We start from the raw sequence: 27,538 nt of genomic DNA, 5'->3' as shown, positions 1-27,538 counted from the left end.
TTACTGTCATAATGAGTAAAAAACTACTTTTTGTGTTTGCAAACCTTAAAATAGCAAATGTTTCGAGTAAAACTCACAAGGATGTATTGTTTTAGGCTTTATTAACCTATTTGCATGTGTGATTAGGAAGTTTTGTTTAAATAACAGTCAAATTGAATGTAGCAGTTAACTGTCATTATGAAAAAAAACAACTTTTGTATTTGTAAACCTTACCAAATTACCTGATTCTGGTGTAACTCACATAGATACAATATTTTAGGCGTTTTTAGACAAAATGCATGTTCAATTTTGGAGTTATGATTATATATATTTCATATTTGGTATGACAGTTATACTGTCATATTGAATTAAATAAAACTAACTTGCCTCTTTGCAAAACTTACAAAAGATAATTTTTCTAGTAAAACTAACAAAGATACATATCTTCACGCATTATTAGACATGTAACATGTTTGGTGTAGGAATTATGTTAAAAAACATTTTTATTGCTTATTTCGCATTATCTCAGGATTTTAAGAACATTCCTGTCATAATGATTAAAACACTACTTTTTGTGTTTGCAAGCCTTAAAATAGCATATGTTTCGAGTAAAACTCAAAAAGATGCATTGTTTTAGGCTTTATTAACCTATTTTGCATGTGTGGTTAGGGAGTTATGTTTAAATAACAGTCAAATTGAACTTAACAGTTAACTGTCATTACGAGTAAACCCCTAATGTTTGTAATTGTACACCTTACCAAATGAACTGATTCTTGTAAACTCACATAGATAGAATATGTTAGTTATTTTTAGACATAATGCATGTTCATTTTTGGAGTTATGTTTATATAACTTTCATATTTGGTATGACAGTTAGTTATACTGTCATATTGAATTAAAAAAACTAACTTGCCACTTTGCAAAACTTACAAAAGATAATTTTTCTAGTAAAACTAACAAAGATGCATATCTTCAAGCATTATTAGACATGTTGCATGTTTGGTATAGGAATTATGTTGAAAAACATTTTTATTGCTTATTTCGCATTATCTCAGGATTTTAAGAACATTACTGTCATAATGAGTAAAAAACTACTTTTTGTGTTTGCAAGCCTTAAAATAGCATATGTTTCGAGTAAAACTCACAAGGATGCATTGTTTTAGGCTTTATTAGCCTATTTTGCAAGTGTGGTTAGGAAGTTATCTTTAAATAACTGTCAAATTGAATGTAGCAGTTATCTGTCATTATGAGTAAACCCCTTTTTTATGTAATTGTACACCTTACCAAATTTACTGATTCTTGTAAAACTCACATAGATACAATAATCTAGGCATTTTTAGACATAATGCATGTTTAGTTTTTGAGTTATGTTTATATAACTTTCATATTTGGTTTGACAGTTATACTTCTCATATTGAATTGAAAAACTAACTTGCCTCTTTGCAAAACTTACAAAAGAAAATGTTTCTAGTAAAACTAACAAAGATGCATATCTTCAAGCATTATTAGACATGTTGCATGTTTGGTGTAGGAATTATGTTGAAAAACATTTTTATTGCTTATTTCGCATTATCTCAGGATTTTAAGAACATTACTGTCATAATGAGTAAAAAACTACTTTTTGTGTTTGCAAGCCTTAAAATAGCAAATGTTTCGAGTAAAACTCACAAGGATGCATTGTTTTAGGCTTTATTAACCTAATTGCATGAGTGATTAGGAAGTTTTGTTTAAATAACGGTCAAATTGAATGTAGCAGTTATACTGTCATAATGAAAAAAAAATTTTTTCGTATTTGTAAACCTTACCAAATTACCTGATTCTGGTGTAACTCACATATATACAATATTACAGGCATTTTTAGACATAATGCATGTTCAATTTTGGAGTTATGTTTATATATATTTCATATTTGGTATGACAGTTATACTGTAATATTGAAATAAAAAAACTAACTTGCCTCTTTGCAAAACTTACAAAAGATAATGTTTCTAGTAAAACTAACAAAGATACATATCTTTAAGTATTATTAGACATGTTGCATGTTTGGTGTAGGAATTATGTTGAAAAACATTTTTATTGCTTATTTCGCATTATCTCAGGATTTTCAGAACATTACTGTCATAATGAGTAAAAAACTACTTTTTGTGTTTGCAAGCCTTTTAATAGCAAATGTTTCGAGTAAAACTCACAAGGATGCATTGTTTTAGGCTTTATTAACCTAATTGCATGTGTGATTAGGAAGATATGTTTAAATAACTGTCAAATTGAATGTAGCAGTTATCTGTCATTATGAGTAAACCCCTAATTTATGTAATTGTACTCCTTACCAAATTAACTGATTCTTGTAAAACTCACATAGATACAATATTTTAGGCATTTTTACACATAATACATGTTCAATTTTGGAGTTATGTTTATATAACTTTCATATTTGGTTTGACAGTTATACTTCTCATATTGAATTGAAAAAACTAACTTGCCTCTTTGCAAAACTTACAAAAGAAAATGTTTCTAGTAAAACTAACAAAGATGCATATCATCAAGCATTATTAGACATGTTGCGTGTTTGGTGTAGGAATTATGTTGAAAAACATTTTTATTGCTTATTTCGCATTATCTCAGGATTTTAAGAACATTACTGTCATAATGAGTAAAAAACTACTTTTTGTGTTTGCAAGCCTTGAAATAGCAAATGTTTCAAGTAAAACTCACATGGATGCATTGTTTTAGGCTTTATTAGCCTATTTTGCAAGTGTGGTTAGGAAGTTATCTTTAAATAACTGTCAAATTGAATGTAGCAGTTATCTGTCATTATGAAAAAAAACATTTTTCGTATTTGTAAACCTTACCAAATTACCTGATTCTGGTGTAACTCACATAGATACAATATTTTAGGCATTTTTAGACATAATGCATGTTCAATTTTGGAGTTATGTTTATATATATTTCATATTTGGTATGACAGTTATACTGTAATATTGAAATAAAAAAACTAACTTGCCTCTTTGCAAAACTTACAAAAGATAATGTTTCTAGTAAAACTAACAAAGATACATATCTTTAAGTATTATTAGGCATGTTGCATGTTTGGTGTAGGAATTATGTTGAAAAACATTTTTATTGCTTATTTCGCATTATCTCAGGATTTTCAGAACATTACTGTCATAATGAGTAAAAAACTACTTTTTGTGTTTGCAAGCCTTAAAATAGCATATGTTTCGAGTAAAACTCACAAGGATGCATTGTTTTAGGCTTTATTAGCCTATTTTGCATGTGTGGTTAGGAAGATATGTTTAAATAACTGTCAAATTGAATGTAGCAGTTATCTGTCATTATGACAAAAACCCAATTTTTGTATTTGTAAACCTTACCAAATTACCTTAATCTGGTAAAATTCACATAGATACAATATTTTCGTTATTTTTAGACACAATGCATGTTCAGTTTTGGAGTTATGTTTATATAACTTTTACATTCAGTTTGACAGTTATACTGTTATATTGAATTAAAAAAACTAACTTGCGTCGTTGCAAAACTTACAAAAGATACATTTTCTAGTAAAACTAATAAAGATACATGTCTTCAGGCATTATTAGACATGTTGCATGTTTGGTGTAGGATTTATGTTGAAAAACATTTTTTTTGCTTTTTTTGCATTATCTCAGGATTTTAAGAACAATGCTGGCATATTGAGTAAAAAACTATTATGACAGTATACTGTCATATTCAATCTGACTGTTATTTAAACATAACTCCTAAACCATAAGCAAAATGTCAAATATTGCCTGGAGAAATGTATCTTTGTAAGTTTTACAGGAAAAAAAAAGTTGGTAAGTTTTGTAAAGACACAAGTTAGCTTTTTTTTACTCAATATGACAGTATAACTGTCATACTAAATATGAAAGTTGAATAAATATAACACCAAAACCACAACTTGCAAATCCGTCTAAAAATGCCTGTAATATTGAATATACAGGTAAAAGCCAGTAAATTAGAATATTTTGAAAAACTTGATTTATTTCAGTAATTGCATTCAAAAGGTGTAACTTATACATTATATTGATTCATTGCACACAGACTGATGCATTCAAATGTTTATTTCATTTAATTTTGATGATTTGAAGTGGCAACAAATGAAAATCCAAAATTCCGTGTGTCACAAAATTAGAATATTACTTAAGGCTAATACAAAAAAGGGATTTTTAGAAATGTTGGCCAACTGAAAAGTATGAAAATGAGAAATATGAGCATGTAAAATACTCAATACTTGGTTGGAGCTCCTTTTGCCTCAATTACTGCGTTAATGCGGCGTGGCATGGAGTCGATGAGTTTCTGGCACTGCTCAGGTGTTATGAGAGCCCAGGTTGCTCTGATAGTGGCCTTCAACTCTTCTGCGTTTTTGGGTCTGGCATTCTGCATCTTCCTTTTCACAATACCCCACAGATTTTCTATGGGGCTAAGGTCAGGGGAGTTGGCGGGCCAATTTAGAACAGAAATACCATGGTCCGTAAACCAGGCACAGGTAGATTTTGCGCTGTGTGCAGGCGCCAAGTCCTGTTGGAACTTGAAATCTCCATCTCCATAGAGCAGGTCAGCAGCAGGAAGCATGAAGTGCTCTAAAACTTGCTGGTAGACGGCTGCGTTGACCCTGGATCTCAGGAAACAGAGTGGACCGACACCAGCAGATGACATGGCACCCCAAACCATCACCCGACCATGCAAATTTTGCATTTCCTTTGGAAATCGAGGTCCCAGAGTCTGGAGGAAGACAGGAGAGGCACAGGATCCACGTTGCCTGAAGTCTAGTGTAAAGTTTCCACCATCAGAGATGGTTTGGGGTGCCATGTCATCTGCTGGTGTCGGTCCACTCTGTTTCCTGAGATCCAGGGTCAACGCATTCGTCTACCAGCAAGTTTTAGAGCACTTCATGCTTCCTGCTGCTGACCTGCTCTATGGAGATGGAGATTTCAAGTTCCAACAGGACTTGGCGCCTGCACACAGCGCAAAATCTACCCGTGCCTGGTTTACGGACCATGGTATTTCTGTTCTAAATTGGCCCGCCAACTCCCCTGACCTTAGCCCCATAGAAAATATGTGGGGTATTGTGAAAAGGAAGATGCAGAATGCCAGACCCAAAAACGCAGAAGAGTTGAAGGCCACTATCAGAGCAACCTGGGCTCTCATAACACCTGAGCAGTGCCAGAAACTCATCGACTCCATGCCACGCCGCATTAACGCAGTAATTGAGGCAAAAGGAGCTCCAACCAAGTATTGAGTATTGTACATGCTCATATTTTTCATTTTCATACTTTTCAGTTGGCCAACATTTCTAAAAATCCCTTTTGTGTATTAGCCTTAAGTAATATTCTAATTTTGTGACACACGGAATTTTGGATTTTCATTTGTTGCCACTTCAAATCATCAAAATTAAATGAAATAAACATTTGAATGCATCAGTCTGTGTGCAATGAATAAATATAATGTACAAGTTACACCTTTTGAATGCAATTACTGAAATAAATCAAGTTTTTCAAAATATTCTAATTTACTGGCTTTTACCTGTATGTTAGTTTTACCAGAATCAGTTATTTTGGTATGGTTTACAAATACAAAAATTGTGTTTTACTCATAATGACAGTATAACTGCCATATTCAAAATAACAGTTATTTAAACTTAACTCCTAAACCAAATATGCTAAATGGCTAATAATGCCTGGAGAAATGAATCTTTGTGAGTTTTACTAGAAAAAAAATATTTTGTAAGGTTTGTAAAGAAAAAAGTTATTTGTTTTTTTTACTCAATATGATGACTGTCATACTAAAGATGAAAGTTAGATAAACATAATTCCAAAACCAAACTCCTAAACCAAACTTGCAATATGTCTTAAACTGCCTGTTATATTGAATCTATGTGAGTTTTGCCAGAATCAGGTATTTTGGTAAGGTTTACAAATACAAAACTTGTGTTTTACTCATAATGACAGTATAACTGCAACATTTGATATGACAGTTATTTAAAAATGACTCCTAAACCAAACATGATAAATGACTAATAATGCCTGGAGAAATTTGTCTTTGTGAGTTTTACTGGAAAAAAATAATGTGTAAGGATTATAAAGACACACGTTTTTTTATTTTATTTAATATGATGGTATAACTGTCATACTAAATATGAAAGTTATATACACATAACTCCAAAACCAAAATGCATTTAGTCTGAAAATGCCTGTAATATTGTATCTTTTTGAGTTTTACCAGAATCAGGTATTTTGGTAAGGTTGACAAATATAAACGTTAGGTTTTACTCATAATGACAGTATACTGCCACATTCAATATGACAATTATTTAAACATAACTCCAAAACCAAACATGCATTATGTCTAAAAATGCTTATAATTTTGTATCCATGTGAGTTTTACTAGAATCAGTTGTTTTTGTAAGGTTTACAAATACAAAATATTAGTTTTACTCATAATGAGAGTTTACTGTCACAATCAATCTGACAAAATGGCTAATAATGCCTGGAGGAATGTATATTTGTGAATTTTACTGAAACAAATATTTTGTAAGGTTTGTAAACACATACGTTAGTTGTTTTTTTTTTAACTTAATTTTACAGTATAGCTGTCATACTATATATGAAAGTTTTATAAACATAACTCCAAACCCAAACATGCAATCCGTCTAAAAATGTCTGTAATATTTATTATATGTAAGTTTTATCAGAATCAGGTATTTTGGTAAGGTTAACAAATCAAAAAATTAGGTTTTACTCATAGTGACAGTATAACTGCCAGACTCAGTATGACAGTTATTTAAACATAACTCCTAAAACACAAATGCAAAATGACTAATAATGCCTAGAGAAATGTATATTTGTGAATTTTACTGGAAAACAATATTTTGTAAGGTTTATAAAGACACAAGTTAGTTTTTTTTATTTAATATGATGGTATACTGTCATACTAAATATGAAAGTTATATAAATATAACTCCAAAACCAAACATACATTATGTCTAAAAATGCCTGTAATATTGTATCTATGTGAGGTTTACCAGAATCAGGTATTTTGGTAAGGTTTACAATTACAAAAATTAGGTTTTACTCATAATGACAGTATAACTGCCACATTGACTGTCACCAAACATGCATTGTGTTTAAAAATGCTTATAATTTTGTATCAATGTGAGTTTTACTATAATCAGTTGTTTTTGTAAGTTTTACAAATACAAAATATTAGTTTTACTCATAATGACAGTATATTGACAAAATGGCTAATAATGCCTTGAGGAATGTATCTTTGTGAGTTTTACTGGAAAAAATATTTTGTAAGGTTTGTAAAGACACAAGTTAGTTTTTTTTTTACACAATTTAACAGTTTAGCTGTCATACTATATATGAAAGTTATATAAACATAATTCCAAAACCAAATATGCAATCCGTCTAAAAATGCCTGTAATATTGAATATATGTGAGTTTTATCAGATTCAGGTATTTTGGTAAGGTTTACGAATGCAAAAATTAGGTTTTACTCATAGTGACAATATAACTGCCACACTCAATATGACAGTTAATTAAACATAACTCCTAAAACACAAATGCAAAATGACTAATAATGCCTAGAGAAATGTATATTTGTGAATTTTACTGGAAAACAATATTTTGTAAGATTTGTAAAGAAACAAATTAGTTTTTTTTACTCAATATGATGGTATAACTGTCATACTAATTATGAAAGTTATATAAACATAACTCCAAAACCAAACATGCTTTATGTCTAAAAATTCCTGTAATATTGTATCGGTGTGGGTTCTACCAGAACCAGGTATTTTGGTAAGGTATACAAATACAAAAAATAGTTTTGTTTTTATAATGACACACAATACAATAACTGCCACACTCAATATGACAGTTATTTAAAGATAACTCCGAAACCAAACATGATAAATGGCTAATTATGCCTGGAGAAATGTATTTTTGTGAGTTTTGGGGAGAAAAAAATTGTAAGGTTTATAAAGACACAAGTTTTTTTTTTTTCTACTTAATATGATGGTAGAACTGTCATACTAAATATGAAAGATGTATAAACATAACTCCAAAACCAAACATGCATTATGTCTAAAAATGCCTGCAATATTGTATCTATGTGATTTTTACCAGAATCAGGTATTTTTGGTAAGGTTTACAAATACAAAAATTAGGTTTTACTCATAATGACAGTATACTGTCACATTCAATCTGACAGTTATTTAAACATAACTCCTAAACCACAAATACAAAATGGCTAATAATGCCTGGAGAAATGTATCTTTGTGAGTTTTCCTGGAAAAAAATTTTTTTTATAAGGTTTGTAAAGACACAAGTTAATTTTTTTTACTTAATATGACAGTATAACTGTCATACTAAATATGAAAGTTAAATAAACATAACTCCAAAACCAAACTTGCAATACGTCTAAAAATGCCTGTAATATTGAATCTATGTGAGTTTTACCAGAATCAGGTATTTAGGTAAGGTTTACAAATAAAAAAATTGGGTTTTACTTATAATGACAGTATAACTGCCATATTCAAAATAACAGTTATTTAAACACAACTCCTAAACCAAACATGCTAAATAACTAATATTGCCTGGAGAAATGTATTTTTGTGAATTTTACGTGAAAAAAACTATTTTGTAATGTTTGTAAAGACAAAAGTTATTTTTTTTACTGAATATGATGGTATAACTGTCAAACTAAATATAAAATTAATATAAACATAATTCCAAAAACTAACTCCTAAACCAAACTTGCAATCCGTCTTAAACTGCCTGTAATATTAAATCTATATGAGTTTTACCAGAATCAGGTATTTTGGTAAAGACACGAGTTAGTTTTTTTTTTTACACAATTTAACAGTATAGCTGTCATACTATATATGAAAGTTATATAAACACAACTCCAAAACCAAATATGCAATCCGTCTAAAAATGCCTGTAATATTGAATATATGTGAGTTTTATCAGAATCAGGTATTTTGGTAAGGTTTACAAAAACAAAAATTAGGTTTTACTCATAGTGACAGTATAACTGCCACACTCAATATGACAGTTATTTAAACATAACTCCTAAACCAAACATGATAAATGGCTAATTATGCCTGGAGAAATGTATCTTTGTGAGTTTTACTGGGAACATTTTTTTTTGTAAGGTTTATAAAGACACAAGTTATTTTTTTTTTACTCAATAGGATGGTATAACTGTCATACTAAATATAAAAGTTTTATAAACATAACTCCAAAACCAAACATGCATTATGTCTAAAAATGCCTGCAATATTGTATCTATGTGATTTTTACCAGAATTAGGCAATTTTGGTAAGGTTTATAAATACAAAAAATAGGTTTTACTCACTATGACAGTATACTGTCACATTCAATCTGACAGTTATTTAAACATACTGTAACTCCTAAACCACAATTACAAAATGGCTAATAATGCCTGGAAAAATATATCTTTGTGAGTTTTTCAGGAATTTTTTTTTTTTTATAAGGTTTGTAAAGAAACAAGTTAGTTTTTTTTTTACTTAATATGACAGTATAACTGTCATACTAAATATGAAAGTTAAATAAACATAACTCCAAAACCAAACTTGCAATCTGTCTTCAACTTCCTGTAATATTGAATCTATGTGAGTTTTACCAGAATCTGGTATTTTGGTAAGGTTTACAAATACAAAAATTGGGTTTTACTCATAATGACAGTATAACTGCCATATTCAAAATAACAGTTATTTAAACATAACTCCTAAACCAAACATGATAAATAGCTAATAATGCCTGGAAAAATGTATGTAAACATAACTCCAAAACCAAACATGGATTATGTCTAAAAATGCCTGTAATATTGTATCCATGTGAGTTTTACCAGAATAAAGAATTTTGGTAAGGTTTATAAATACAAAAATTAGGTTTTACTCATAATGACAGTATAACTGCCGCCTTTAATATGACGGTCATGTTAACATAACTCCTAAACTACACATGCAAAATGGCTAATAATGCCTGGAGAATTGTATCTTTGTGAGTTTTACTAGAAAAAAATATTTTGTAAGGTTTGTAAAGACAAAAGTTTTTTTTTTTTTTACTCAATATGATGGTTTAACTGTCAAACTAAATATAAAAGTAATATAAACATCATTCCAAAACCAAACTCCTAAACCAAACTTGCAATCCGTCTTAAACTGCCTGTAATATTGAATCTATATGAGTTTCACCGGAATCAGGTATTTTGGTAAGGTTTACAAATACAAAACTTGGGTTTTACTCATAATGACAGTATAACTGCCATATTCAAAATAACAGTTATTTAAACACAACTCCTAAACCAAACATGCTAAATAACTAATATTGCCTGGAGAAATGTATTTTTGTGAATTTTACTAGAAAAAACTATTTTGTAATGTTTGTAAAGACAAAAGTTATTTTTTTTTACTGAATATGATGGTATAACTGTCAAACTAAATATAAAATTAATATAAACATAATTCCAAAAACTAACTCCTAAACCAAACTTGCAATCCGTCTTAAACTGCCTGTAATATTAAATCTATATGAGTTTTACCAGGATCAGGTATTTTGGTAAAGACACGAGTTAGTTTTTTTTTTTTTTACACAATTTAACAGTATAGCTGTCATACTATATATGAAAGTTATATAAACACAACTCCAAAACCAAATATGCAATCCGTCTAAAAATGCCTGTAATATTGAATATATGTGAGTTTTATCAGAATCAGGTATTTTGGTAAGGTTTACAAAAACAAAAATTAGGTTTTACTCATAGTGACAGTATAACTGCCACACTCAATATGACAGTTAATTGAACATAACTCCTAAAACACAAATGCAAAATGACTAATAATGCCTGGGGAAAGGTATATTTGTGAATTTTACTGGAAAACAATATTTTGTAAGGTTTGTAAAGATACAAATTCGTTTTTGTTTTTTACTCAATATTATGGTAAAACTTTCATACTAAATATGAAAGTTATATAAACATAACTCCAAAACCAAACATGCTTTATGTCTAAAAATTCCTGTAATATTGTATCAATGTGGGTTTTACCAGAATCAGGTATTTTGGTAAAGTTTACAAATACAAAAAATAGGTTTTACTCATAAGGACAGTATAACTGCCACACTCAATATGACAGTTATTTAAACATAACTCCTAAACCAAACATGATAAATGGCTAATTATGCCTGGAGAAATGTATCTTTGTGAGTTTTACTGGGAACATTTTTTTTTGTAAGGTTTATAAAGACACAAGTTATTTTTTTTTTACTCAATAGGATGGTATAACTGTCATACTAAATATAAAAGTTTTATAAACATAACTCCAAAACCAAACATGCATTATGTCTAAAAATGCCTGCAATATTGTATCTATGTGATTTTTACCAGAATTAGGCAATTTTGGTAAGGTTTATAAATACAAAAAATAGGTTTTACTCATTATGACAGTATAATGTCACATTCAATCTGACAGTTATTTAAACATACTGTAACTCCTAAACCACAATTACAAAATGGCTAATAATGCCTGGAAAAATGTATCTTTGTGAGTTTTTCAGGAATTTTTATTTTTTTTATAAGGTTTGTAAAGAAACAAGTTAGTTTTTTTTTACTTAATATGACAGTATAACTGTCATACTAAATATGAAAGTTAAATAAACATAACTCCAAAACCAAACTTGCAATCTGTCTTCAACTTCCTGTAATATTGAATCTATGTGAGTTTTACCAGAATCTGGTATTTTGGTAAGGTTTACAAATACAAAAATTGGGTTTTACTCATAATGACAGTATAACTGCCATATTCAAAATAACAGTTATTTAAACATAACTCCTAAACCAAACATGATAAATAGCTAATAATGCCTGGAAAAATGTATGTAAACATAACTCCAAAACCAAACATGGATTATGTCTAAAAATGCCTGTAATATTGTATCTATGTGAGTTTTACCAGAATAAAGAATTTTGGTAAGGTTTATAAATACAAAAATTAGGTTTTACTCATAATGACAGTATAACTGCCGCCCTCAATATGACGGTTATGTTAACATAACTCCTAAACTACACATGCAAAATGGCTAATAATGCCTGGAGAATTGTATCTTTGTGAGTTTTACTAGAAAAAAATATTTTGTAAGGTTTGTAAAGACAAAAGTTTTTTTTTTTTTACTCAATATGATGGTTTAACTGTCAAACTAAATATAAAAGTAATATAAACATCATTCCAAAACCGAACTCCTAAACCAAACTTGCAATCCGTCTTAAACTGCCTGTAATATTGAATCTATATGAGTTTCACCAGAATCAGGTATTTTGGTAAGGTTTACAAATACACAACTTGGGTTTTACTCATAATGACAGTATAACTGCCATATTCAAAATAACAGTTATTTAAACACAACTCCTAAACCAAACATGCTAAATAACTAATATTGCCTGGAGAAATGTATCTTTGTGAATTTTACTAGAAAAAACTATTTTGTAATGTTTGTAAAGACAAAAGTTATTTTTTTTTACTGAATATGATGGTATAACTGTCAAACTAAATATAAAATTAATATAAACATAATTCCAAAAACTAACTCCTAAACCAAACTTGCAATCCGTCTTAAACTGCCTGTAATATTAAATCTATATGAGTTTTACCAGAATCTGGTATTTTGGTAAAGACACGAGTTAGTTGTTTTTTTTTTACACAATTTAACAGTATAGCTGTCATACTATATATGAAAGTTATATAAACACAACTCCAAAACCAAATATGCAATCCGTCTAAAAATGCCTGTAATATTGAATATATGTGAGTTTTATCAGAATCAGGTATTTTGGTAAGGTTTACAAAAACAAAAATTAGGTTTTACTCATAGTGACAGTATAACTGCCACACTCAATATGACAGTTAATTGAACATAACTCCTAAAACACAAATGCAAAATGACTAATAATGCCTGGAGAAAGGTATATTTGTGAATTTTACTGGAAAACAATATTTTGTAAGGTTTGTAAAGATACAAATTAGTTTTTGTTTTTTACTCAATATTATGGTAAAACTTTCATACTAAATATGAAAGTTATATAAACATAACTCCAAAACCAAACATGCTTTATGTCTAAAAATTCCTGTAATATTGTATCAATGTGGGTTTTACCAGAATCAGGTATTTTGGTAAAGTTTACAAATACAAAAAATAGGTTTTACTCATAATGACAGTATAACTGCCACACTCAATATGACAGTTATTTAAACATAACTCCTAAACCAAACATAATAAATGGCTAATTATGCCTGGAGAAATGTATCTTTGTGAGTTTTACTGGGAACATTTTTTTTGTAAGGTTTATAAAGACACAAGTTATTTTTTTTTTACTCAATAGGATGGTATAACTGTCATACTAAATATAAAAGTTTTATAAACATAACTCCAAAACCAAACATGCATTATGTCTAAAAATGCCTGCAATATTGTATCTATGTGATTTTTACCAGAATTAGGCAATTTTGGTAAGGTTTATAAATACAAAAAATAGGTTTTACTCACTATGACAGTATACTGTCACATTCAATCTGACAGTTATTTAAACATACTGTAACTCCTAAACCACAATTACAAAATGGCTAATAATGCCTGGAAAAATTTATCTTTGTGAGTTTTTCTGGAAATTTTTTTTTTTTTTATAAGGTTTGTAAAGAAACAAGTTAGTTTTTTTTTACTTAATATGACAGTATAACTGTCATACTAAATATGAAAGTTAAATAAACATAACTCCAAAACCAAACTTGCAATCTGTCTTCAACTTCCTGTAATATTGAATCTATGTGAGTTTTACCAGAATCTGGTATTTTGGTAAGGTTTACAAATACAAAAATTGGGTTTTACTCATAATGACAGTATAACTGCCATATTCAAAATAACAGTTATTTAAACATAACTCCTAAACCAAACATGATAAATAGCTAATAATGCCTGGAAAAATGTATGTAAACATAACTCCAAAACCAAACATGGATTATGTCTAAAAATGCCTGTAATATTGTATCTATGTGAGTTTTACCAGAATAAGGAATTTTGGTAAGGTTTATAAATACAAAAATTAGGTTTGACTCATAATGACAGTATAACTGCCGCCCTCAATATGACGGTTATGTTAACATAACTCCTAAACTACACATGCAAAATGGCTAATAATGCCTGGAGAATTGTATCTTTGTGAGTTTTACTAGAAAAAAATATTTTGTAAGGTTTGTAAAGACAAAAGTTTTTTTTTTTTTTACTCAATATGATGGTTTAACTGTCAAACTAAATATAAAAGTAATATAAACATCATTCCAAAACCAAACTCCTAAACCAAACTTGCAATCCGTCTTAAACTGCCTGTAATATTGAATCTATATGAGTTTCACCGGAATCAGGTATTTTGGTAAGGTTTACAAATACAAAACTTGGGTTTTACTCATAAGGACAGTATAACTGCCATATTCAAAATAACAGTTATTTAAACACAACTCCTAAACCAAACATGCTAAATAACTAATATTGCCTGGAGAAATGTATCTTTGTGAATTTTACTAGAAAAAACTATTTTGTAATGTTTGTAAAGACAAAAGTTATTTTTTTTTACTGAATATGATGGTATAACTGTCAAACTAAATATAAAATTAATATAAACATAATTCCAAAAACTAACTCCTAAACCAAACTTGCAATCCGTCTTAAACTGCCTGTAATATTAAATCTATATGAGTTTGACCAGAATCAGGTATTTTGGTAAAGACACAAGTTAGTTTTTTTTTTTACACAATATAACAGTATAGCTGTCATACTATATATGAAAGTTATATAAACACAACTCCAAAACCAAATATGCAATCCGTCTAAAAATGCCTGTAATATTGAATATATGTGAGTTTTATCAGAATCAGGTATTTTGGTAAGGTTTACAAAAACAAAAATTAGGTTTTACTCATAGTGACAGTATAACTGCCACACTCAATATGACAGTTAATTGAACATAACTCCTAAAACACAAATGCAAAATGACTAATAATGCCTGGAGAAAGGTATATTTGTGAATTTTACTGGAAAACAATATTTTGTAAGGTTTGTAAAGATACAAATTAGTTTTTGTTTTTTACTCAATATTATGGTAAAACTTTCATACTAAATATGAAAGTTATATAAACATAACTCCAAAACCAAACATGCTTTATGTCTAAAAATTCCTGTAATATTGTATCAATGTGGGTTTTACCAGAATCAGGTATTTTGGTAAAGTTTACAAATACAAAAAATAGGTTTTACTCATAATGACAGTATAACTGCCACACTCAATATGACAGTTATTTAAACATAACTCCTAAACCAAACATGATAAATGGCTAATTATGACTGGAAAAATGTATCTTTGTGAGTTTTACTGGGAACATTTTTTTTTTAAGGTTTATAAAGACACAAGTTATTTTTTTTTTACTCAATAGGATGGTATAACTGTCATACTAAATATAAAAGTTTTATAAACATAACTCCAAAACCAAACATGCATTATGTCTAAAAATGCCTGCAATATTGTATCTATGTGATTTTTACCAGAATTAGGCAATTTTGGTAAGGTTTATAAATACAAAAAATAGGTTTTACTCACTATGACAGTATAATGTCACATTCAATCTGACAGTTATTTAAACATACTGTAACTCCTAAACCACAATTACAAAATGGCTAATAATGCCTGGAAAAATGTATCTTTGTGAGTTTTTCAGGATTTTTTTTTTTTTTTATAAGGTTTGTAAAGAAACAAGTTAGTTTTTTTTTACTTAATATGACAGTATAACTGTCATACTAAATATGAAAGTTAAATATACATAACTCCAAAACCAAACTTGCAATCTGTCTTCAACTTCCTGTAATATTGAATCTATGTGAGTTTTACCAGAATCTGGTATTTTGGTAAGGTTTACAAATACAAAAATTGGGTTTTACTCATAATGACAGTATAACTGCCATATTCAAAATAACAGTTATTTAAACATAACTCCTAAACCAAACATGATAAATAGCTAATAATGCCTGGATAAATGTATGTAAACATAACTCCAAAACCAAACATGGATTATGTCTAAAAATGCCTGTAATATTGTATCTATGTGATTTTTACCAGAATTAGGCAATTTTGGTAAGGTTTATAAATACAAAAAATAGGTTTTACTCACTATGACAGTATGCAGTCACATTCAATCTGACAGTTATTTAAACATACTGTAACTCCTAAACCACAATTACAAAATGGCTAATATTGCCTGGAAAAATTTATCTTTGTGAGTTTTTCTGGAATTTTTTTTGTTTTTTATAAGGTTTGTAAAGAAACAAGTTAGTTTTTTTTACTTAATATGACAGTATAACTGTCATACTAAATATGAAAGTTAAATAAACATAACTCCAAAACCAAACTTGCAATCTGTCTTCAACTTCCTGTAATATTGAATCTATGTGAGTTTTACCAGAATCTGGTATTTTGGTAAGGTTTATAAATACAAAAATTAGGTTTTACTCATAATGACAGTATAACTGCCGCCTTTAATATGACGGTTATGTTAACATAACTCCTAAACTACACATGCAAAATGGCTAATAATGCCTGGAGAATTGTATCTTTGTGAGTTTTACTAGAAAAAAATATTTTGTAAGGTTTGTAAAGACAAAAGTTTTTTTTTTTTTTACTCAATATGATGGTTTAACTGTCAAACTAAATATAAAAGTAATATAAACATCATTCCAAAACCAAACTCCTAAACCAAACTTGCAATCCGTCTTAAACTGCCTGTAATATTGAATCTATATGAGTTTCACCGGAATCAGGTATTTTGGTAAGGTTTACAAATACAAAACTTGGGTTTTACTCATAATGACAGTATAACTGCCATATTCAAAATAACAGTTATTTAAACACAACTCCTAAACCAAACATGCTAAATAACTAATATTGCCTGGAGAAATGTATTTTTGTGAATTTTACTAGAAAAAACTATTTTGTAATGTTTGTAAAGACAAAAGTTATTTTTTTTTACTGAATATGATGGTATAACTGTCAAACTAAATATAAAATTAATATAAACATAATTCCAAAAACTAACTCCTAAACCAAACTTGCAATCCGTCTTAAACTGCCTGTAATATTAAATCTATATGAGTTTTACCAGGATCAGGTATTTTGGTAAAGACACGAGTTAGTTTTTTTTTTTTTTACACAATTTAACAGTATAGCTGTCATACTATATATGAAAGTTATATAAACACAACTCCAAAACCAAATATGCAATCCGTCTAAAAATGCCTGTAATATTGAATATATGTGAGTTTTATCAGAATCAGGTATTTTGGTAAGGTTTACAAAAACAAAAATTAGGTTTTACTCATAGTGACAGTATAACTGCCACACTCAATATGACAGTTAATTGAACATAACTCCTAAAACACAAATGCAAAATGACTAATAATGCCTGGGGAAAGGTATATTTGTGAATTTTACTGGAAAACAATATTTTGTAAGGTTTGTAAAGATACAAATTCGTTTTTGTTTTTTACTCAATATTATGGTAAAACTTTCATACTAAATATGAAAGTTATATAAACATAACTCCAAAACCAAACATGCTTTATGTCTAAAAATTCCTGTAATATTGTATCAATGTGGGTTTTACCAGAATCAGGTATTTTGGTAAAGTTTACAAATACAAAAAATAGGTTTTACTCATAAGGACAGTATAACTGCCACACTCAATATGACAGTTATTTAAACATAACTCCTAAACCAAACATGATAAATGGCTAATTATGCCTGGAGAAATGTATCTTTGTGAGTTTTACTGGGAACATTTTTTTTTGTAAGGTTTATAAAGACACAAGTTATTTTTTTTTTACTCAATAGGATGGTATAACTGTCATACTAAATATAAAAGTTTTATAAACATAACTCCAAAACCAAACATGCATTATGTCTAAAAATGCCTGCAATATTGTATCTATGTGATTTTTACCAGAATTAGGCAATTTTGGTAAGGTTTATAAATACAAAAAATAGGTTTTACTCATTATGACAGTATAATGTCACATTCAATCTGACAGTTATTTAAACATACTGTAACTCCTAAACCACAATTACAAAATGGCTAATAATGCCTGGAAAAATGTATCTTTGTGAGTTTTTCAGGAATTTTTATTTTTTTTATAAGGTTTGTAAAGAAACAAGTTAGTTTTTTTTTACTTAATATGACAGTATAACTGTCATACTAAATATGAAAGTTAAATAAACATAACTCCAAAACCAAACTTGCAATCTGTCTTCAACTTCCTGTAATATTGAATCTATGTGAGTTTTACCAGAATCTGGTATTTTGGTAAGGTTTACAAATACAAAAATTGGGTTTTACTCATAATGACAGTATAACTGCCATATTCAAAATAACAGTTATTTAAACATAACTCCTAAACCAAACATGATAAATAGCTAATAATGCCTGGAAAAATGTATGTAAACATAACTCCAAAACCAAACATGGATTATGTCTAAAAATGCCTGTAATATTGTATCTATGTGAGTTTTACCAGAATAAAGAATTTTGGTAAGGTTTATAAATACAAAAATTAGGTTTTACTCATAATGACAGTATAACTGCCGCCCTCAATATGACGGTTATGTTAACATAACTCCTAAACTACACATGCAAAATGGCTAATAATGCCTGGAGAATTGTATCTTTGTGAGTTTTACTAGAAAAAAATATTTTGTAAGGTTTGTAAAGACAAAAGTTTTTTTTTTTTTACTCAATATGATGGTTTAACTGTCAAACTAAATATAAAAGTAATATAAACATCATTCCAAAACCGAACTCCTAAACCAAACTTGCAATCCGTCTTAAACTGCCTGTAATATTGAATCTATATGAGTTTCACCAGAATCAGGTATTTTGGTAAGGTTTACAAATACACAACTTGGGTTTTACTCATAATGACAGTATAACTGCCATATTCAAAATAACAGTTATTTAAACACAACTCCTAAACCAAACATGCTAAATAACTAATATTGCCTGGAGAAATGTATCTTTGTGAATTTTACTAGAAAAAACTATTTTGTAATGTTTGTAAAGACAAAAGTTATTTTTTTTTACTGAATATGATGGTATAACTGTCAAACTAAATATAAAATTAATATAAACATAATTCCAAAAACTAACTCCTAAACCAAACTTGCAATCCGTCTTAAACTGCCTGTAATATTAAATCTATATGAGTTTTACCAGAATCTGGTATTTTGGTAAAGACACGAGTTAGTTGTTTTTTTTTTACACAATTTAACAGTATAGCTGTCATACTATATATGAAAGTTATATAAACACAACTCCAAAACCAAATATGCAATCCGTCTAAAAATGCCTGTAATATTGAATATATGTGAGTTTTATCAGAATCAGGTATTTTGGTAAGGTTTACAAAAACAAAAATTAGGTTTTACTCATAGTGACAGTATAACTGCCACACTCAATATGACAGTTAATTGAACATAACTCCTAAAACACAAATGCAAAATGACTAATAATGCCTGGAGAAAGGTATATTTGTGAATTTTACTGGAAAACAATATTTTGTAAGGTTTGTAAAGATACAAATTAGTTTTTGTTTTTTACTCAATATTATGGTAAAACTTTCATACTAAATATGAAAGTTATATAAACATAACTCCAAAACCAAACATGCTTTATGTCTAAAAATTCCTGTAATATTGTATCAATGTGGGTTTTACCAGAATCAGGTATTTTGGTAAAGTTTACAAATACAAAAAATAGGTTTTACTCATAATGACAGTATAACTGCCACACTCAATATGACAGTTATTTAAACATAACTCCTAAACCAAACATAATAAATGGCTAATTATGCCTGGAGAAATGTATCTTTGTGAGTTTTACTGGGAACATTTTTTTTGTAAGGTTTATAAAGACACAAGTTATTTTTTTTTTACTCAATAGGATGGTATAACTGTCATACTAAATATAAAAGTTTTATAAACATAACTCCAAAACCAAACATGCATTATGTCTAAAAATGCCTGCAATATTGTATCTATGTGATTTTTACCAGAATTAGGCAATTTTGGTAAGGTTTATAAATACAAAAAATAGGTTTTACTCACTATGACAGTATACTGTCACATTCAATCTGACAGTTATTTAAACATACTGTAACTCCTAAACCACAATTACAAAATGGCTAATAATGCCTGGAAAAATTTATCTTTGTGAGTTTTTCTGGAAATTTTTTTTTTTTTTATAAGGTTTGTAAAGAAACAAGTTAGTTTTTTTTTACTTAATATGACAGTATAACTGTCATACTAAATATGAAAGTTAAATAAACATAACTCCAAAACCAAACTTGCAATCTGTCTTCAACTTCCTGTAATATTGAATCTATGTGAGTTTTACCAGAATCTGGTATTTTGGTAAGGTTTACAAATACAAAAATTGGGTTTTACTCATAATGACAGTATAACTGCCATATTCAAAATAACAGTTATTTAAACATAACTCCTAAACCAAACATGATAAATAGCTAATAATGCCTGGAAAAATGTATGTAAACATAACTCCAAAACCAAACATGGATTATGTCTAAAAATGCCTGTAATATTGTATCTATGTGAGTTTTACCAGAATAAGGAATTTTGGTAAGGTTTATAAATACAAAAATTAGGTTTGACTCATAATGACAGTATAACTGCCGCCCTCAATATGACGGTTATGTTAACATAACTCCTAAACTACACATGCAAAATGGCTAATAATGCCTGGAGAATTGTATCTTTGTGAGTTTTACTAGAAAAAAATATTTTGTAAGGTTTGTAAAGACAAAAGTTTTTTTTTTTTTTACTCAATATGATGGTTTAACTGTCAAACTAAATATAAAAGTAATATAAACATCATTCCAAAACCAAACTCCTAAACCAAACTTGCAATCCGTCTTAAACTGCCTGTAATATTGAATCTATATGAGTTTCACCGGAATCAGGTATTTTGGTAAGGTTTACAAATACAAAACTTGGGTTTTACTCATAAGGACAGTATAACTGCCATATTCAAAATAACAGTTATTTAAACACAACTCCTAAACCAAACATGCTAAATAACTAATATTGCCTGGAGAAATGTATCTTTGTGAATTTTACTAGAAAAAACTATTTTGTAATGTTTGTAAAGACAAAAGTTATTTTTTTTTACTGAATATGATGGTATAACTGTCAAACTAAATATAAAATTAATATAAACATAATTCCAAAAACTAACTCCTAAACCAAACTTGCAATCCGTCTTAAACTGCCTGTAATATTAAATCTATATGAGTTTGACCAGAATCAGGTATTTTGGTAAAGACACAAGTTAGTTTTTTTTTTTACACAATATAACAGTATAGCTGTCATACTATATATGAAAGTTATATAAACACAACTCCAAAACCAAATATGCAATCCGTCTAAAAATGCCTGTAATATTGAATATATGTGAGTTTTATCAGAATCAGGTATTTTGGTAAGGTTTACAAAAACAAAAATTAGGTTTTACTCATAGTGACAGTATAACTGCCACACTCAATATGACAGTTAATTGAACATAACTCCTAAAACACAAATGCAAAATGACTAATAATGCCTGGAGAAAGGTATATTTGTGAATTTTACTGGAAAACAATATTTTGTAAGGTTTGTAAAGATACAAATTAGTTTTTGTTTTTTACTCAATATTATGGTAAAACTTTCATACTAAATATGAAAGTTATATAAACATAACTCCAAAACCAAACATGCTTTATGTCTAAAAATTCCTGTAATATTGTATCAATGTGGGTTTTACCAGAATCAGGTATTTTGGTAAAGTTTACAAATACAAAAAATAGGTTTTACTCATAATGACAGTATAACTGCCACACTCAATATGACAGTTATTTAAACATAACTCCTAAACCAAACATGATAAATGGCTAATTATGACTGGAAAAATGTATCTTTGTGAGTTTTACTGGGAACATTTTTTTTTTAAGGTTTATAAAGACACAAGTTATTTTTTTTTTACTCAATAGGATGGTATAACTGTCATACTAAATATAAAAGTTTTATAAACATAACTCCAAAACCAAACATGCATTATGTCTAAAAATGCCTGCAATATTGTATCTATGTGATTTTTACCAGAATTAGGCAATTTTGGTAAGGTTTATAAATACAAAAAATAGGTTTTACTCACTATGACAGTATAATGTCACATTCAATCTGACAGTTATTTAAACATACTGTAACTCCTAAACCACAATTACAAAATGGCTAATAATGCCTGGAAAAATGTATCTTTGTGAGTTTTTCAGGATTTTTTTTTTTTTTTATAAGGTTTGTAAAGAAACAAGTTAGTTTTTTTTTACTTAATATGACAGTATAACTGTCATACTAAATATGAAAGTTAAATATACATAACTCCAAAACCAAACTTGCAATCTGTCTTCAACTTCCTGTAATATTGAATCTATGTGAGTTTTACCAGAATCTGGTATTTTGGTAAGGTTTACAAATACAAAAATTGGGTTTTACTCATAATGACAGTATAACTGCCATATTCAAAATAACAGTTATTTAAACATAACTCCTAAACCAAACATGATAAATAGCTAATAATGCCTGGATAAATGTATGTAAACATAACTCCAAAACCAAACATGGATTATGTCTAAAAATGCCTGTAATATTGTATCTATGTGATTTTTACCAGAATTAGGCAATTTTGGTAAGGTTTATAAATACAAAAAATAGGTTTTACTCACTATGACAGTATACAGTCACATTCAATCTGACAGTTATTTAAACATACTGTAACTCCTAAACCACAATTACAAAATGGCTAATATTGCCTGGAAAAATTTATCTTTGTGAGTTTTTCTGGAATTTTTTTTGTTTTTTATAAGGTTTGTAAAGAAACAAGTTAGTTTTTTTTACTTAATATGACAGTATAACTGTCATACTAAATATGAAAGTTAAATAAACATAACTCCAAAACCAAACTTGCAATCTGTCTTCAACTTCCTGTAATATTGAATCTATGTGAGTTTTACCAGAATCTGGTATTTTGGTAAGGTTTACAAATACAAAAATTGGGTTTTACTCATAATGACAGTATAACTGCCATATTCAAAATAACAGTTATTTAAACATAACTCCTAAACCAAACATGATAAATAGCTAATAATGTATTGTCATTATGAGTAAAACCTAATTTTTGTATTTATAAACCTTACCAAAATACCTGATTCTGGTTAAACTCACATAGATACAATATTACAGGCATTTTTAGACATAATGCATGTTTGATTTTGGAGTTATGTTTATATACATTTTTCCAGGCATTATTAGCCATTTATCATGTTTTGTTTAGGAGTTATGTTTAAATAACTGTCATATCAAATAATGCAGTTATACTGTCATTATGCGTAAAACCCAAGTTTTGTATTTGTAAACCTTACCAAAATACCTGATTCTGGTAAAACTCATATAGATTCAATATTACAGGCAGTTTAAGACGGATTGCAAGTTTGGTTTGGAGTTTGTTTTTGGAATTATGTTTATAATAATTGTATATTTAGTTTGACAGTTATACCATCATATTCAGTAAAAAAAAAAAACTTTTTTCTTTACAAACCTTACAAAATATTGTTTCTAGTAAAATTCACAAAGATACATTTGTCCAGGCATTATTAGCCATTTAGCATGTTTGGTTTAGGAGTTGTGTTTAAATAACTGTCATATCAAATATTGCAGTTATACTGTCATTATGAGTAAAACCCAAGTTTTGTATTTGTAAACCTTACCAAAATACCTGATTCCGGTAAAACTCACATAGATAAAATATTACAGGCAGTTTTACCTACTCAGTGGCCTAGTGGTTAGAGTGTCCGTCCTGAGATCGGTAGGTTGGGAGTTCAAATCCCGGCCGAGTCATACCAAAGACTATAAAAATGGGACCCATTACCTCCCTGCTTGGCACTCAGCATCAAGGGTTGGAATTGGGGGTTAAATCACCAAAATGATTCCCGGGCGCAGCCACCGCTGCTGCCCACTGCTCCCCTCACCTCCCAGGGGGTGATCAAGGGTGATGGGTCAAATGCAGAGAATAATTTCGCCACACCTAGTGTGTGTGTGACAATCATTGGTACTTTAACTTTAACTTTAACTTTAAGACATATTGCAAGTTTGGTTTAGGAGTTTGGTTTTGGAATTATGTTTATATAACTTTCATATTTAGTATGACAGTTATACCATCATATTGAGTAAAATAAAAACTAACTTTTGTCTTTAAAAAACCTTACAAAATAGTTTTTTCTAGTAAAAATCACAAAGATAGATTTCTCCAGGCATTATTAGCCATTTATCATGTTTGGTTTAGGAATTATGTTTAAATAACTGTCATGTTGAGTGTGGCAGTTATATTGTCATTATGAGTAAAACCTAATTTTTGTATTTATAAACCTTACCAAAATACCTGATTCTGGTTAAACTCACATAGATACAATATTACAGGCATTTTTAGACATAATGCATGTTTGATTTTGGAGTTATGTTTATATACATTTTTCCAGGCATTATTAGCCATTTATCATGTTTTGTTTAGGAGTTATGTTTAAATAACTGTCATATCAAATAATGCAGTTATACTGTCATTATGCGTAAAACCCAAGTTTTGTATTTGTAAACCTTACCAAAATACCTGATTCTGGTAAAACTCATATAGATTCAATATTACAGGCAGTTTAAGACGGATTGCAAGTTTGGTTTGGAGTTTGTTTTTGGAATTATGTTTATAATAATTGTATATTTAGTTTGACAGTTATACCATCATATTCAGTAAAAAAAAAAAAACTTTTTCTTTACAAACCTTACAAAATATTTTTTTCTAGTAAAATTCACAAAGATACATTTGTCCAGGCATTATTAGCCATTTAGCATGTTTGGTTTAGGAGTTGTGTTTAAATAACTGTCATATCAAATATTGCAGTTATACTGTCATTATGAGTAAAACCCAAGTTTTGTATTTGTAAACCTTACCAAAATACCTGATTCCGGTAAAACTCACATAGATAAAATATTACAGGCAGTTTTACCTACTCAGTGGCCTAGTGGTTAGAGTGTCCGTCCTGAGATCGGTAGGTTGGGAGTTCAAATCCCGGCCGAGTCATACCAAAGACTATAAAAATGGGACCCATTACCTCCCTGCTTGGCACTCAGCATCAAGGGTTGGAATTGGGGGTTAAATCACCAAAATGATTCCCGGGCGCAGCCACCGCTGCTGCCCACTGCTCCCCTCACCTCCCAGGGGGTGATCAAGGGTGATGGGTCAAATGCAGAGAATAATTTCGCCACACCTAGTGTGTGTGTGACAATCATTGGTACTTTAACTTTAACTTTAACTTTAAGACATATTGCAAGTTTGGTTTAGGAGTTTGGTTTTGGAATTATGTTTATATAACTTTCATATTTAGTATGACAGTTATACCATCATATTGAGTAAAAAAAAAACTAACTTTTGTCTTTAAAAAACCTTACAAAATAGTTTTTCTAGTAAAAATCACAAAGATAGATTTCTCCAGGCATTATTAGCCATTTATCATGTTTGGTTTAGGAATTATGTTTAAATAACTGTCATGTTGAGTGTGGCAGTTATATTGTCATTATGAGTAAAACCTATTTTTTGTATTTGTAAACCTTACTTATTCTGGTAAAACTCATATAGATACAATATTACAGGAATTTTTAGACATAAAACATGTTTGGTTTAGGAGTTATGTTTAAATAACTGTCAGATTGAATGTGACAGTATACTGTCATAGTGAGTAAAACCAATATTTTGTATTTGCAAACCTTACAAAAACAACTGATTCTAGTTAAACTCACATGAATACAATATTACAGGCATTTTTAGATATAATGCATGTTTGGTTTTGGAGTTATGTTTATAATTTTTTTACATTTAGTATGACAGTTATACTGTCATATTAAGTAAAAAAACTAACTTGTTTCTTTACAAACCTTTTAAAAAATTGTTTTTTTTCCAGGAAAACTCACTAAGATACATTTTTCCAAGCATTATTAGCCATTTTGTAATTGTGATTTAGGAGTTACAGTATGTTTAAATAACTGTCAGATTGAATGTGACAGTATACTGTCATAGTGAGTAAAACCTAATTTTTGTATTTGTAAACCTTACCAAAAATACCTGATTCTGGTAAAAATCACATAGATACAATATTGCAGGCATTTTTAGACATAATGCATGTTTGGTTTTGGAGTTATGTTTTTACAACTTTTATATTTAGTATGACAGTTATACCATCATATTGAGTAAAAAAAAAAAAACTTGTGTCTTTATAAACCTTACAAAAAAAAGGTTTCCCAGTAAAACTCACAAAGATACATTTCTCTAGGCATAATACCTGATTCTGGTTAAACCCACATCGATACAATATTACAGGAATTTTTAGACATAAAGCATGTTTGGTTTTGGAGTTATGTTTATATAACTTTCATATTTAGTATGAAAGTTATACCATCATATTGAGTAAAAAACAACAAATATTTTGTATCTTTACAAACCTTACAAAATATTGTTTTCCAGTAAAACTCACAAATATACCTTTCTCTAGGCATTATTAGTCATTTTGCATTTGTGTTTTAGGAGTTATTAGGAGTAATTAACTGTCATATTGAGTATGGCAGTTATACTGTCACTATGAGTAAAACCTAATTTTTGTTTTTGTAAACCTTACCAAAATACCTGATTCTGATAAAACTCACATATATTCAATATTACAGGCATTTTTAGACGGATTGCATATTTGGTTTTGGAGTTGTGTTTATATAACTTTAATATATAGTATGACAGCTATACTGTTAAATTATGTAAAAAAAAAAAAAACTAACTCGTGTCTTTACCAAAATACCTGATTCAGGTAAAACTCATATAGATTCAATATTACAGGCAGTTTAAGACGGATTGCAAGTTTGGTTTAGGAGTTTGTTTTTGGAATTATGTTTATATTAATTTTATATTTAGTTTGACAGTTATACCATCATATTCAGTAAAAAAAAATAACTTTTGTCCTTACAAACCTTACAAAATAGTTTTTTCTAGTAAAATTCACAAAGATACATTTCTCCAGGCATTATTAGCCATTTAGCATGTTTGGTTTAGGAGTTGTGTTTAAATAACTGTTATTTTGAATATGGCAGTTATACTGTCATTATGAGTAAAACCCAATTTTTGTATTTGTAAACCTTACCTAAATACCTGATTCTGGTTAAACTCACATAGATTCAATATTACAGGCATTTTTAGACGTATTGCAAGTTTAGTTTTGGAGTTATGTTTATTTAACTTTCATATCTAGTATGACAGTTATACCATCATATTGAG

This window comes from Nerophis lumbriciformis, linkage group LG14 (genome assembly GCF_033978685.3).
Source record: "Nerophis lumbriciformis linkage group LG14, RoL_Nlum_v2.1, whole genome shotgun sequence".
In the NCBI taxonomy this organism is placed as follows: domain Eukaryota; kingdom Metazoa; phylum Chordata; class Actinopteri; order Syngnathiformes; family Syngnathidae; genus Nerophis; species Nerophis lumbriciformis.
This window is presented reverse-complemented; position numbering follows the sequence as displayed.